Here is a 16378-nt window from a genome sequence, read left to right as displayed (position 1 = left end):
CAAGTTGTGACCTTTCTGCCAGCTAGTTATGACGTTTCCTTCTCCTTTCATTTATAGTTGCACCCCTCTTACTCAAACTTCCATTTAGAACATTGGCCTATAAAGTCATTCCTCTCCTTTCTTTTTTGTGCTGTTTGGGATGAACCGATCTAATCTGCATCTCATGGTCTCTTACTGTCTTAGTGGCTCTTTGCTGGACTCCATCAAATATCTTCTGAAGCTCTAGAAGGGCAGCCTCCAGAACTGAATGCTGTTGTCCATGTGTAGCCTCAGCAATGCCCTAAGAAATAGAAGAATGAGATCTGCCTCGATGGAGTCCATCCCAATGTAAATCACATAGCATTCAGTTTTCTTTGGTCAGCTTTCCACACTAGGCAAAATAATAAACATTCTCTGGAGTATGGCTTTGTCGACAGTTTTGTCAAAAGAATTTCACCTTCAAATCTTACTTCGATATAAATACATGACAGCACATATTTATCATCGCACCATAGCTGTCAAATCTGCTAGTCTGAAAATATGTCCATTACCAATTGTAAACAATGCTCACATTGTTGACAAGAGACTCAGCCTTCCCAAACAGGTGTGTGCGATGATAAAATAGTCACGTGGTGCCAGTCATAGAAATGAACCCACTTTCACCATGGTGGTAACATCCCTACCCATTAGTCTGCATCCCTCCCAAATCCATTTCTTGTTCCACTTCATCATCTTACACCTTGGTCAAACATCTAGCTACCCCACTGTGTATTTTTTTTTCTTTTCTTTCTTTTTGTGATCATGTCAAAGATTTTGTTGAAGTCCAGGTAGGCGAAATCCACAACCTTTATCCAATCCTTCTTCATTATGCCCCCGTCATAATACTACTGGAACTGTGAAAAAAAAATGTGACTTGTTATAGTACTTGTACCTCTGTATGTATGTATACCTTTAATAAGCTTTCTAGGGACTTGCACAAGTGTATAAATGCTGAGCATGTGCGAGCCTGACTACCATTTTGTAGCAAGCTGTTGAGATGTAATCATGTATGTCTGTATAGTCTGTCAGTTAATCAGTTTGTTTATATTTTGTACTGCTGCTATCCATCCTGATGTGTTTCTATGTAATAAAGCATAACAACAAACTACCCCACCTGTTTGTCTTTAGTGAGAAACAAGATGAGTGACATGGTGTCAGAATGGGATCCAGAAATCCAGATTCTGGACCGAGAAGGCACTCAGTTAAAGGTGGAGGAATACAGAGGAGTGGATCATCCTTATTGTCTATAACTCACAAAAAAAGTCAGAAAAGTATTTCAGGTACCAAAGCTTACTTAAATGATTTTTTATTCACAAAATATAAAATGAGCCACTCAGAACACTCGAAATGAATTTCTAAGTAAACAATATGTCTGAAACTGCGACATATTGAAAAAATATTCAAATAACTATGGAAAATGTTTGAAATAAAGTCTGAATCACATAAAATGAATAAAATAAGGGACATGACTGCATTTGTTTTCGAAGTAGATCATAGCACTTTCTTTTTTGCATTAATTAAAGCTGTTCAAGATATCCAAAGTATACAAAGTGTGCAGATTTGGTGATTTAAGGGTTGAGTTGATAGAAAACAGACTAGCATGTGATATTAAAAATGATGCTGTGAGAAAGATTTTGCTGCGTGACAGTCATTAAACTTTGAATAAGGCCATTGAGATTTGTCAGATATATGAGCTCACAGAAAATCACACAAATATGCTTATAAATGAGTAATGCATGCTTCCACTATCTTCTAATGCACATGTTGATAGTATGCAGCATGTGGTTATAAGAAACGGGCCCAAGCACATGACAGCAACTACAAATCCTACAACAGTCACTGGGAAACCCCGTACATTTCTAGAAAATTGCAGAGTGCACACAGTCTCAGTGAAGCATAAGGGTGAGTCAACAAACTCAAAGCATGTTGCATCAACTAGCTTCACAGTCAACTGTCATAATTGTGGTGCACAAAGGTAGTACACATTCTGGTTACTGTGTGGTACTGGAGAGCTGTACACCAGCTATCTAGATATGGAACTCCATTCATGTTTTATTTTTGTCATTTTGAGAGTAAGTTTATCTTGCTTTCACTGATCATTATTTCTGGACTTCTGTGATTGACAACTATTTTAAAAAGTTTAAGACTGACTATTGCTTGTTCAACTACCTGGAAAAAAGTATGCGTTAAGCTCTCTCTGCTTGTTTTGATTGCACAGAATTTTAGGAATTCAGTGCCTTTTTCACTGGGCAGTTGTAATGGTTTTGCTTATTTTGAATTATTCATAATTATATATGGATCCTCATGACAGCTTCATGACTATGGATATTTTTTCTGGGGGAACCTTGCATTATCTTCTATTATTTTTGTTATATTTATCTTAGATTTGTTCAAATTCTTAATTAATATATAAACATTGATAAATGCTGCATAGTGTTTAATATTAGACTAGTAAGGCCTTGTGTGTAGTTTGTGGCTGTTTAATCTGTTTGTAGTACCTCTTCTGTCTGATCTTTACTTAGTAACTGCTTTTCTCCATTAGTTTCTTTATTTAATATTTATATGCAGCTGTTTACACTTATAATCCATAATTACTTCCTTTAATTTTGTAATTAGCTACAGTTTTTTTCATCTGTTTGCATGCACATTTTATATTTTCATTCTGTAGTATATTTTCTTTTACAGCTTTGTACAAGGCCATGATTTAAGCACGTAAGTAAAACTGATTTGACTGACCGACTGATTGATTGACTAATAATACTGAATGATGCTGGACTGGCTGGCTCTCCATTCAGTGAAACCAGTGCTAGTGCTTGTTCCTCATGACTTTCTGCTGCCATTCGCTCCATGACCAAGACTATCATCTTTGGTACCTCAGACAAGTATCATGACCATACACCACCACTTTGGATATGTTCTGCACTCAATTTTAAAGTGCCTGTGAGTCCAAGTATCTGGCTTTTGACTTGTTCTTCAGTTCTAATTCAAATACTATCTTGAGGGGTGCCATCTGCACTATCTCACTAGTTCAGTGTATAAATATGTTCCTAGGCCAAAAGCCAATGCAGGTATCAGTTTGATGGCCTAACTATGATCCCTAGTAACTATAGCCCAATTAGCCTCACTAGCCTCATTTGTAAAGCTAAGGAGCATATTATCTCAGACCTCATTATTGTGAATATTGAAAATCTCGTAACTGCTGACCCTCATTGATATGGCTTTTTTCAAGGGAATGTCAGAAAGGAGTGGATAGCCGATGAACCTGGTGAAAGCCTTTGTCACTATTCCCCATGCAGGGATTATTGACAGACTTTCAAAATCTAAATGTATATATCCTTAGTTGTGAGATGGACTGGTTGTCTGGCAGAAGCCATGTGGTTAGAATCACAGGTGCCATTTCTTTAAGTGAAACAGCTTCCAGTGGTGTACCACAGGGCTCAGTGTTGGGCCATCTCCTGTTTAGCATCTATTTCTCAGACAATAAGGCTAACACTCTCAGACTATGGTTATCAAAGTTTCCATATGACTGTAAACTGGGAGTTGTTACACAATCTTTCATTGACTCACAATTGCTCCATTATGGATTTGACCATGTTAACAGTGGGTGTAAGGATAATCTTCTAAAATGAAATGTAACAAAATGTAGCAAAGTTCATTTTGGTGAACAAAACATTTTCATATATCATATGGGTGACACACGCCTGCAAGTAGACACTGTCATAAGGGATCTAGGCACTCTTGTTGATAATTCCTTATCGTTCGACCATCGTGTTTCTGTAGTAATTCAAAAAGCCTTCTTTGTAGCTTATCTTATTTCCAAAGGTATTTCCATTAGATAGAAGGAAGTCTTAATTCCCTTTTACTTGTATCACATCATATTGATTATTCAGTATAATGCATGTGTTGTAATGTATTTATATAAATATATTACTGAATTAGAAAAACCTCGGAGATTCATAACTAAAAAGATAAGTGACATCAAAAATCATAGTTATCAGAACTGACTGGCCAGACTCAGTCTGTACTCAGTTTCTTACAAACTCCAGCATAAAGATCTGTGACTTGCCTTTTGTGCCATGAAAGATCCAACCCTCTTTGAGTTCCTGTTCCTTCACAGAACAAATGATACCACAAATAGCCAGATGAAAGAGCTAAACCTTCATCGAGAGTCTATGACAAATTGGAATGATAGATTCAAATACCAAAATATTCCTCACTTCTGGGCCGAACTTTATACTTCATGTCTAGCAGGGTAGCGATTTTTGTCACCTTCAAGGTAAATCTAGATAATTGGATGAGCTGTCTCAAGTTCTTCCCTGGTCTGTTTTGTTTTGACCTTTTTGAAGCTGGAGGCATCTTTTAAATCGATATTATTGGCTAGGTTTGCAATGGTTTGCAGATGGGTTGTTTAGTATTTATCTATGAACCTTGAGTCTCTTTCAGCTTCATAAGTGGGTTTGAGACTGGGCATCCCTTAACAGCAAAGACCTCACAGGCTTAAGATACCACAGGCAAAAACAGATAATGTTTATTTTTCTATCCTCTAGGAAGGGGTATAACTACTCAGGAAGGAAATTAAGAGAGCAAAAATGAAGGCATGTACTAGCATATAGTGAAAGTGACAGCACCAGTAAAAATAAAATGAAGTCAATGTCCTTTTATGTAGACAGCTGGTAAGTCCCTATCTGGAGTATTTCATTCTGTTCTGGAGACCTCATGTTAACCATGGCACAGAAAGATCAGAGTTAGTAGACAGTAGTGTAATGAAAACCGCATGCAGTCTTCACCAAAAGTCATATAAAGGAAGATTATAAGTACATAGTGTGCAGAGATCTGAAAAGGGGAGGTAAAGGGGGCTATGTCAGATATACATAATCATGGGAATGATATAGCCTGAGTAGGAAGACTTTCAAAAAGACAGAAAATGATCAGAGAAATAGGATACAGTTTGATTATGTAAAGTAGAAGTCTAAACAGTGGCTAACAATTGGAACAGATCATTCATAAAGGCATAATAGCATCAAATACAGCCACAGAGTTCAATGATGCATGAATGTTATCTAGGATGGAAGTCTAAAAATAATTAAAAAAAAAAAAGAAAAGAAAATACGAGATGTGTAACTTATCCAGAAGATAAGAAAATGACTTACCTGAAAGGCTACATGGTACTCATCTGACACCAGCATCAAATTTCTCTGCGCTAGAGGATTAACAGTCTTCAGTTTAAGGAATAACCAAATAAGGATATATTCTGTATGCTCTACAAAGTGATTTGTTTGCATACTTGTTATCCACTTCCACAGAGAACCCAACTCAGAAGTTACCAGGCTACCTAACTCCAACCAACTCAGAAGTTACCAGGCTACCTAACTCCAACCAACTCAGAAGTTACCAGGCTACCTAACTCCAACCAACTCAGAAGTTACCAGGCTACCTAACTCCAACCAACTCAGAAGTTACCAGGCTACCTAACTCCAACCAACTCAGAAGTTACCAGGAAACCTAACTCCAACCAACTCAGAAGTTACCAGGCTACCTAACTCCAACCAACTCAGAAGTTACCAGGCTACCTAACTCCAGCCAACTCAAAAGGTAACAGGCTACCTAACTCCAGTTGGTGGCCTGGATCCTTCCCTCTTCTCCTACTGTTCCCCATAAAAAGTAGCCCTGTCTTTTCTCTACTCAGGTGCACAAATCTAGAATGTCTTTTCCAATTATGTTAGAGAAGTTCCAATCATTATAAAGAAGTAGAAATTAGCCGTAACAAGTCAGCTGCAGATGCTATGCAGTAAAACCCTCCTCAAGGTAATTCTCCACAACTTTGTATTTCTTGCTTGATAATGCAACTGACTTTGAAGTTTGCTGCTGACGTACAGACACTTAATTTTAACATTGGCCTGCCCCAACATTACCAGTGGTGTTGGGAATTTAGCTCTGGTTTTGATCTGACACACCTTACACCTCTGAATACTATTTAATTCTGAACTATTCTTGTATATGTTAATGAGACAGCTGTCATGCAGTTCTACTGTTTTGTAAGCACTTGTATGTTTCTTGGTTTTAAGCCAAGTCATGGCTAAAATAATTAACTTGGCTAATTTCTGTTGTCTGTTTAAGTAATAGAAATAAATATTATTTCCATCATTTTCATTGTTCCCAACTGTGTCGCTGACCTGTAGTTATGTGGCTTCTTTCTGGATCAAGTCTTTTACAATGGTATTACACTGTCTGATCTTTGACTGTCCTCCACTTGCTATATAAAGAAATAACAAGCCTACATTTTTACATTTACCCGTCATTTATCTTAGGAGTTGGTGAGGTAGCGCATCAGGACCCATTTGCTTTGCCCCTATACAAACTTGTCCATGTATTTATTTATTTATTTGTCTTTTTTGACTGGGAATGTCCGACTGGGCAAAAAAAACTATTTTCAGCAGAGGGTTGGGGAGGAAAGCTCCAAAGTTAAATACACATCCCCTCACAATATTAATGTCGTACAGTAATGTCCATTAGAAATCATTCACCTTTCACCTTCCAGTCCCTCTTCAGTATATTTTCCAGATAACGTCTGGTATGCATGGAGTAATTACTTCAGTACTTCAGCCTATTTGGGTACATTCACACATTTCCTTACTGCATGTCTAATATGGCATTCCTTGGGTTCCACTACAAAAGGGCCTTTGGTTCAGTAGGACTAATCTGATAAACAAAACTGAATAAAAAAAATAAATGCTAGGTTTCTTCCTGTTAATTCTTTCTGTCACACACCAATAAAGATGTTTGTCTTCTTCCTATAGTTCACCCCTGGCACTTCCTTCTGCTGATTTTAAGCTCTCTAACCTTGTTAATTGCCTTTCTCTAGGTATTTCAATTTATACCTTCTCATATCCTCTATATCATTTCCTTTTCTTTTGTAGGTAATCATATTTTGCTCATACTGCCTGCCCTTCTTTTTTTGTAAATCATGGTCTTCGTTATTTTTTTCCATATGTAATTGTGTATTGTCTTTTATGTAAACATAATTGTATTAGTTTAAGTTCTCACAGTAATGTGTCATTCCATATGCTTCTCTTGTATGTAAAAAAGGTTTCAATAATGGAGATAACGTATTTCCTTTAGTCCACTTATTGAAGAAGTAACCTTAAGCCTTCAACCAAAAATAAGCAACTTGATGCCTGGGACACTGCAGGTCATGCAAATTTAAATACTTTTTCATGTTTTCGTCACTTTCTAGCTGAATAAAATATCATTACATTGCAACTACTGTTCTACTTGCTGGGTTAAGTGCAGTCGCAATGGAATACACCTGGTCCTTGGATACAAAAAAACAGTACTGAAAATATTTGAGACACATCTTGTAAGAACACGGATTCCTTTTCAAAGAGTGTATGAAAGTTAAAATAGTGCAGAATCTTCTCCACACTAGTGCAAACTCATTTCAATTTGTCTTGTGGTCTAGCATAGAGTTTTAAACATCATCCTTTAGTTCTGTGTTTCATTCCTGCAGTTTTCACTTAGAAACTGAGAATCTGAGTAAATTTCTTAACTAGACAGTGTTCCCAGGTCTCCCCTAAATCTTGTGGGCTTACTCCACTTACAAACAAACAAAACAACATTTTGGAATAAACATACAGTAAATAATTAAAGCAGATAGACACTGAAAATAAAGAACAGACATGAAAACACACAAATGAGCTAATCATTAAATAAGGTACCAGAAAGGAAAATGTAAGTTACTTGATAAAGGAGGAAGCAAATTTTAAAATGACATATTCTAAGAAGCAAAACTTTAGTATTTACTGTTCAGAAAAAAGTCTGAATCATGACTGTAACTTTATGCAATCATTCTACTAGTGAACCTCTGTGGATCCCTGATCTAAGCTTTCATTGTATAACTGGTTGGTCCATTACCCTGGCCAGAACCTCCCTGCACCAGATGCACCTTTGCTCTGACTAAACTTCAGATGTCAGCAGATGTCTCTATTCCCCAACTAAACCTTAATAATAGTCACACATTATTTTACAGGCTTAGGTAAACCACACAAAAATGATTTTATTTCTACAGAAGTTGTAAAGTTTTCATAAGAACCACAGCAACTTATTTTCAAAAGCTGGCTTAGTTAATCAAGTAATTCATCAACTGTTCCACACAAATGCCTGACCTGTCTGCACAAAGCTGTTCGACATGGCAGTTACTGAGTGGAGTGACATAAATCAATCTCAGCAGGCAGAACATCAACATGAAATGTTCAAATGAATACTATTTCTAACAAACAGAACCCATTAAAGAAAAAGAAAGAACAATTTCCCTCCTTACAAGGAGCCAAAAATAAGTAACTTGTGAGAAATAAATGTAATAGAAATCTTTCCTACAGACATAGAAAACAGTGTTTGTAGATTTCAATGTACAGGCTATTGAGATCAGATAGCGGTCCATTAAAAATAATAACACAACATTCCAGACCTTTTATCATAATCACTAATTTAAGGCAGTTAGAATTGTAGGTGCCAGTCAGTCTGAAGTGTCAACAAAGAGTGCTGGTTCAGCATCCATTACAAACTGTTGGGCAGTTCCAATTGTGTAGACATAGTGAAAATGCACATCATATAAAAACAGCTGTATAATCCACCCTCCGACAAAACCAGCTATATGTTACAGAGCAAACTGGCAAACAGAGAGCTTATTTCAGCAACAACAATAAAGAGCCATGTTGTGAACCACAAAATTCTGCCTAAAACGTCAATGCAATACTGTTTAGATTTGATAATACAGTTTGCTTTAAGTATTAGTTAATGTTGAAGTTCTTAAAAAATTACGAACTGCTATGCTCATACTAGTTTTTTAAAGTCAATGTATATAGTTGGATGAAACAGTGAGAAGAAGCAGTTTTGAACAAAATATGAAACACTTGTAAATGAGCCATTATATTAAAATCTTATATTCAGAAAAGCTTCTGGTTTCATTTATTTTGAGGTGAAGTGCCCTCTTTTAGAAATATATCTATATTGAGATGCAGTAGGGCATACCCTACAATGAGCTCAGCTTATAAAAACTGTGTTGAGAGGAATACAGTGATCATATGTAATGGTTAGCCAATGCCTGGTGCACAAACAAGGTAATTCTCTGTAACACCAAAAGCATGGGTTTGAGGAGAAACATGGGACATCTGATAGGAAGTGCTCACTCGTCTGCTGTCCTGTTGTGGCAGAAATGGGAGATGAATTAGAGAACTTGTACTATTGGTGCATCTCCTGATCTGATTAAGATAAAGAGGGTAACTACAGTGTCTGATGAATAATGGAGACATTGGAGATTAATGTGACAAATGGCTAGCCAGAGCATGTAGTAGTGCATGTGATAAATATCGCAACATCACTGAATGGTACACATCTTGTTGGGGAAAGTTGCTTGTTCCACCTGCAAGGATAAAAACCTGTAGTTCCTATTTTAATGCGAGCACCAGGGCAGTAGTTCTCTGATCTTTAGGGAAGAAGGCATAAATCTCAACAAGGCCAGGTTTCCACCTGATAGGAACCTATCTCTGGGATTTGCCATAAAAGACCTCTCAAGAGTCTCTTTCAAAGGAAGCTGATAATGGACATTTACTGACCAAAATGTATCAAGGAGGCTGAGAAGGGCATGGGGCATGCATTAAAAAGGGAAGCTATAGAAGCTTAACTTTCTTCATCTCTTTTTTTCAAATTATTGAAGGAGTTCAGTGCACATCCACAGTTCACACCAGGCAATTATCACGGTGCACAGAATGTTTTTACCCTACTATGTGATAGAGGGCACTTACTAATTAAACTGCTTCACCTACACTGAAAGGCAGCATGATTATCTATAATGTTATGGTGCAGTGTAGCAGGGTTGGGGTGAAGATGGCAAGTGCAAAGTGTTAGAGTGTTTAAGTATGATCAAAGTGTCCTTCATCCAGGATTTAGTGATGGTAAAAGCTTCGGGGATGCACTGATCAGACTATACATCTAATTGAAGCTATTTGTTGTTTATATGACAACGGTTCATTTAAGCCACTGATAGGTTTTTAATTTTAGTTGGTTGATTAGGAATTCTAATATCAGGAGAACTAGAGTTTCTTTGAATATCACCTGCAATGAAAAGTAGACAAGAGTAAACTTTTATGAGGAGACACGCTGCAAAATCGGTGGAGATTACTCAAGTACAGTAGTTTAATGGTTAGGACATAAGATCTCCAATTGAAATGAGTCACTGGATGATTATGTTTAGTCCAGAAAATGTACAAGTTCACCAGCAGATCTGTATCCGAAGAAAAGGAGGAAGTAATGGCATCATTACTGTTTGCTACTTCATTATAAGTAGAGTACAAAATAACAAGGAAGAGTATTGTGACAGTGGGCATACTACAACTGTCAGGCATAGTATGAGTAATAATGAAAATAAATGTGCAACACTGCAGGGAAATCATGTGTTTGCTTGTAAGCAAAGTAGCTTTAATTATGTAGTAATGTGAACTAACATAGAGTAGTAACAATGATATCTGAAGAGGTACTGAGGAACAGAATCTAATATAAGTACAGAAGCTTCTAATTATATTTAGCTTTGGGTAATAGCAAGTAGAGTGTTAAGTTTCTGAAGTTTGAAGGGTTGCAGGTAGTAGGTAAGTTGGTAGTACTGAGATGTGTGATACTTTTGCTGAACTTGGGGGGTAGTAAAGGGTACTGGGTGATACATCAGAATCTAGTATGGGAAGACAAAGGCTAATTTTTTGGGTCAATTCCTAACTACTTGATCTCCCTCTCTTAAAACCCGATTGCCTCATGGTTTTGGCATCTTTTCGGACTTGTTGGCTGTTGGTGAAGCATCCAGCAAGAGGAGAAAACTCTGAGAGAAGAAAGGAGCCACTTTTGAGATTTTAAGTATTTTGCTTCAGATTATTTGTTAAGTTTTCTGCATTGCCGCCTACTTTTGAGCATTTTCTGGCTTGTTAAACTTGATTTCTGTGTTGGTAACTGTATTTAGAACACAACCTAGAGCTGATTACTGAATTTCCTGCCTGCACTTATTTTTAAAATCTTTTTTTTTTCTTAAAACTTCCATTTTATCTGTCTCTGGCCTAGCACTCAAGTGTGGGGACATTTACTGCACTGTTCTAACTTGTTGATACTTGTGAACCTCTGCTTTCCTTAAAAAAAAAACAAAAACAAAAAAAAATCTTGCTTTTTTCCCACTTTTCTGAGATTTAAAAAAGGTCAGTTACAGATTTGTTGTTCTGAACTGTTTGGAAGTTTCTTCGAGGCCATTGTTTGCTTGGGCTAAATGGAAGTCTCTGTGTTCATCAGTGGCAGTGATAAACATTGAGCAGCCTGCCTGCCCCTGTGGGAGTGGTTACTGCCTTGAAACTTTAGTTTTATTGGCCATTTTGGGTCAATTCCTAACTCCTTGATCTCCCTCTCTTAAAACCCGATTTCCTCGTGGTTTTGGCATCTTTTCGGACTTGTTGGCTATTGTTGAAGCACCCACCAAGAGGAGAAAACGCTGAGAGAAGAAAGGAGCCACTTTTGAGATTTTAAGTATTTTGCTTCAGATTATTTGTTAAGTTTTTCTGCATTGCCACCTACTTTTGAGCATTTTCTGGCTTGTTAAACTTAATTTCTGTGTTGGTAACTGTATTTAGAACACAACCTAGAGCTGATTACTGAATTTCCTGCCTGCACTTATGTTTAAAATCATTTTTTTTCTTAAAACTTGCATTTTATCTGTCTCTGGCCTAGCACTCAAGTGTGGGGTCATTTACTGCACTGTTCTAACTTGTTGATACTTGTGAACCTCTGCTTTCCTTAAAAAAAAAACAAAAAAACAAAAAAAAAATCTTGCTTTTTCCCACTTTTCTGAGATTTAAAAAAGTTCATTTACAGATTTGCTGTAAGATTAAGATAGAACCAAACACCCTAATACTGGGTGATTTTAACTACCCTGCCATTAACTGGGAAAACTACTCATGTCCCAACACCTTTGCGCAACGGTTCTTGGAATTCATAAATTCCAACGCCCTGGATCAACTAATCCATAGTCCCACCAGGGGCTCCAATATCCTAGACCTGGTCATTACCAACATGGCAAATCAATGCTCCATACCTATGGTCACCCCCTCGTTAGTCAGGTCTGACCATAAGCTGATCACCCTTAACATCCACATCCCACCCCCCCAGTAAAGAAACCACCATAAAAAACTTCTCCAAAGCCAACTTCATGCTACTCAAGTCAGAAGTGACAAACTTCATGACACCCATGCAGACGGGAACTGAAAGTTCAACTGCTGAATCCTACACTAAGGCACTATATGAGCACATCCACTCATGCATGAATCGTGCCATCCCAAATAGAACCAAAATGCTCTCATCCAAAAAAGGAAGCCAGTCTGGTGGTCCCCTGCCATAAACAAACTTTACAACAAAACGAAGAAACTCTGCAGAAAAGAGGAAAATCCCAGGATGCAAAAAACTCCCTTACTAGCCTCAGTAAGAAACTGAGATGCCTCATAAAATCCTCCAAAGCTAGTTATGAAAATAAAATTGCCAAAGATTCCAAAGACAACCACAAAGCATTCTATAACTATGTCAAGAATCTAAATGGCAATGCTCAGATCTGCTCTGAGCTAAAACAGAATGGCAATAAATATACTGATCCAAAGGATATTGCCAATATCCTGGCAGATCGATTCAGTGCCAACTTCACCCCTCTCACCCCTAAATGGCCCATCTCAATACCGGAAGATTGCCAAATTCCAGTAATAATGGCCACACAGGTACAAAACGCACTCTCTAAAGCCAAGAATACAGCATCCATGGGACCAGATGACATCCCGGGCTGTGTACTACATGAACTACAATATGAACTGGCACCTCACCTAAGTGTCATGTTTAATCATAGCCTCACCTCAGGTTTCGTGCCCACTGAGTGGCGCAGAGCTTCAGTTATTCCAATCCACAAGGGGGGATCCACCTTGGATCCCGGAAACTACCGTCCCATCAGTCTGACAAGCCTTATCTGCAAGGCCATGGAGCGTATTATCATGGAACTTATAAACAAAGACATTGGCAACCTTCAAACACTGGACCCCACCCAGTTTGGGTTTGTAAAGGGCCGATCTTGTCTCCTGAACCTGATTGACTTCTTTGAATCAGTCTCCAGAGCCATGGACAAGGGTAAGGTGGTCCACACAGCCTATCTAGACCTTGCAAAGGCCTTTGACACCATCCCCCACTCTGGAATCATAGATAAACTTACTAAGTTGGGTATTAATCCCTATGTCACCCAATGGGTTGCTAAATGGCTTACTGATAGAACCCACACTGTAAAAGTAGCCGACTCCAAATCCAGCTCCAGACAAGTGACAAGTGGAGTACCTCAGGGTTCAGTCCTGGGGCCGCTCTTGTTTGGCATCTACTTCTCTGAAGTACAGGTCAACACTAAAGGACTCTGGCTAACAAAGTTTGCAGATGACTGCAAAATGGGAGCCATTATTGAATCCCCAAATGATGTGGATACTCTACAAAAGGGCCTTACAGAAACAGATGCTTGGTGCCAGAGCCATGGGCTCAAGCTCAATGCCAAGAAATGTATTGTTATCCCTTTGGGAAAAAAACATGTATCCATGAATTACCATATAGGTGGCAGTACACTAAACACAGAAAGTGTGATAAGAGACTTAGGGACACAGGTGGACAATGGTCTCACCTTCAATAACCACATCGCCACAACAGTCAGGAAATCCTTCTATGTGGCACACCTCATCACGAAGGGCTTTTCATCCAGAAAAAAGGAGGTCATTGTCCCACTGTACTCATCCCTCATTAGACCCATTATAGAATACAACGCCCCATTTGGTATGTACCTCTCAAGACATCTGCAACAACTGGAAAGGCCTCAGAAATACCTCACTAAAAGAATCACAGGCCTAAAGCAGATGCCCTAGGCTGACCGCCTTAAAAAACTCCAGCTATACTCTGTCGCATATCGTCTACTCAGAGGCGATCTCTGCTTAACATACAAGGCCATGTCAAACCCAGAGCTGTTGGACATGCTACACTTAAAGAAATCCCAATCCCTCAGAGCTACACGCTCCAGGGATCTAAACCTTGTCATCACAATAAACAAAACATGCTGGTGAGATAGGTTTCTGAGCCAGAGACTCCCCAGACTCTGGAATAGATTGCCCATACATGTCAAGCAGAGTGCCTCTTTGGACCTCTTCAAGAGGAACCTTGACGATTGGATGGGAGAAAGGAAATTCACCCCAGGGAGCACGTCAGTCACCCTGCTAGACAGGGGTCCATGAAAGTAAATAATGTGGGAAGAAATAGCCAGGGAATTGTTATGGCTAGGCTTGTATAGGCCCTAGGGTGATAGCCTAGTACCAACCTATGAACCTATGAACCTATGCTGTTCTGAACTGTTTGTAAGTTTCTTGGAGGCCATTTGTTGCTTGGGCTAAAGGGAAGTCTCTGTGTTCATCAGTGGCAGTGATAAACATTGAGCAGCCTGCCTGCCCCTGTGGGAGTGGTTACTGCCTTGAAACTGTATTTTTATTGGCCATTTTGGGTCAATTCCTAACTCCTTGATCTCCCTCTCTTAAAACCCGATTGCCTCGTGGTTTTGGCATCTTTTCGGAGTTGTTGGCTGTTGGTGAAGCACCCACCAAGAGGAGAAAATGCTGATAGAAGAAAGGAGCCACTTTTGAGATTTTAAGTATTTTGCTTCAGATTATTTGTTTAGTTTTTCTGCATTGCCGCCTACTTTTGAGCATTTTCTGGCTTGTTAAACTTGATTTCTGTGTTGGTAACTGTATTTAGAACACAACCTAGAGCTGATTACTGAATTTCCTGACTGCACTTATTTTTAAAGTAGTTTTTTTTCTTAAAACTTGCATTTTATCTGTCTCTGGCCTAGCACTCAAGTATGGGGTCATTTACTGCACTGTTCTAACTTGTTGATACTTGTGAACCTCTGCTTTCCTTAAAAAAAACAAAAAAACAAAAAATCTTGCTTTTTTCCCACTGTTCTGAGATTTAAAAAAGTTCAGTTACAGATTTGCTGTTCTGAACTGATTGTGAGTTTCTTGGAAGCCATTGTTTGCTTGGGCTAAAGGGAAGTCTATGTGTTCATCAGTGGCAGTGATAAACATTGAGCAGCCTGCCTGCCCCTGTGGGAGTGGTTACTGCCTTGAAACTGTAGTTTTATTGGCCATTTTGGGTCAATTCCTAACTCCTTGATCTCCCTCTCTTAAAACCCAATTGCCTCGTGGTTTTGGCATCTTTTCAGACTTGTTGGCTGTTGGTGAAGCACCCACCGAGAGGAGAAAATGCTGAGAGAAGAAAGGAGCCACTTTTGAGATTTTAAGTATTTTGCTTCAGATTATTTGTTAAGTTTTTCTGCATTGCTGCCTACTTTTGAGCATTTTCTAGCTTGTTAAACTTGATTTCTGCATTGGTAACTTATTTAGAACACAACCTAGAGCTGATTATTGAATTTCCTGCCTGCACTTATTTTTAAAATCATTTTTTTTTCTTAAAACTTGCAATTTATCGGTCTCTGGCCTAGCACTCAAGTGTGGGGTCATTTACTGCACTGTTCTAACTTGTTGATACTTGTGAACCTCTGCTTTCCTTAAAAAAAAACAAAAAAAAAACAAAAAAATCTTGCTTTTTTCCCACTTTTCTGAAATTTATAAAGTTCAGTTACAGATTTGCTGTTCTGAACTGTTTGTAGGTTTCTTGGAGGCCATTGTTTGCTTGGGCTAAAGGGAAGTCTCTGTGTTCATCACTGGCAGTGATAAACATTGAGCAGCCTGCCTGCCCCTGTGGGAGTGGTTACTGTCTTGAAATTGTAGTTTTGTTGGCCATTTTGGGTCAATTCCTAACTCTTTGATCTCCCTGTCTTAAAACCCAATTGCCTCATGGTTTTGGCATCTTTTCGGACTTGTTGGCTGTTGGTGAAGCACTCAACAAGAGGAGAAAACGCTGAGAGAAGAAAGGAGCCACTTTTGAGATTTTAAGTATTTTGCTTCAGATTATTTGTTAAGTTTTTCTGCATTACCGCCTACTTTTGAGCATTTTCTGGCTTGTTAAACTTGATTTCTGTGTTGGTAACTGTAGTTAGAATACAACCTAGAGCTGATTACTGAATTTCCTGCCTGCACTTATTTTTAAAATCATTTTTTTTTCTTAAAACTTGCATTTTATCTGTCTCTGGTCTAGCACTCAAGTGTGGGGTCATTTACTGCACTGTTCTAACTTGTTGATACTTGTGAACCTCTGCTTTCCTTAAAAAAAACAAAAAAACAAAAAAAATCTTGCCTTTTTCCCACTTTTCTGAGAT

This window comes from Protopterus annectens, chromosome 12.part0, assembly GCF_019279795.1.
Source record: "Protopterus annectens isolate FY-2018-M chromosome 12.part0, PAN1.0, whole genome shotgun sequence".
Lineage (NCBI taxonomy): Eukaryota > Metazoa > Chordata > Ceratodontiformes > Protopteridae > Protopterus > Protopterus annectens.
The sequence above is the reverse complement of the archived record's forward strand: the minus strand, read 5'-3'. Positions refer to the sequence as shown.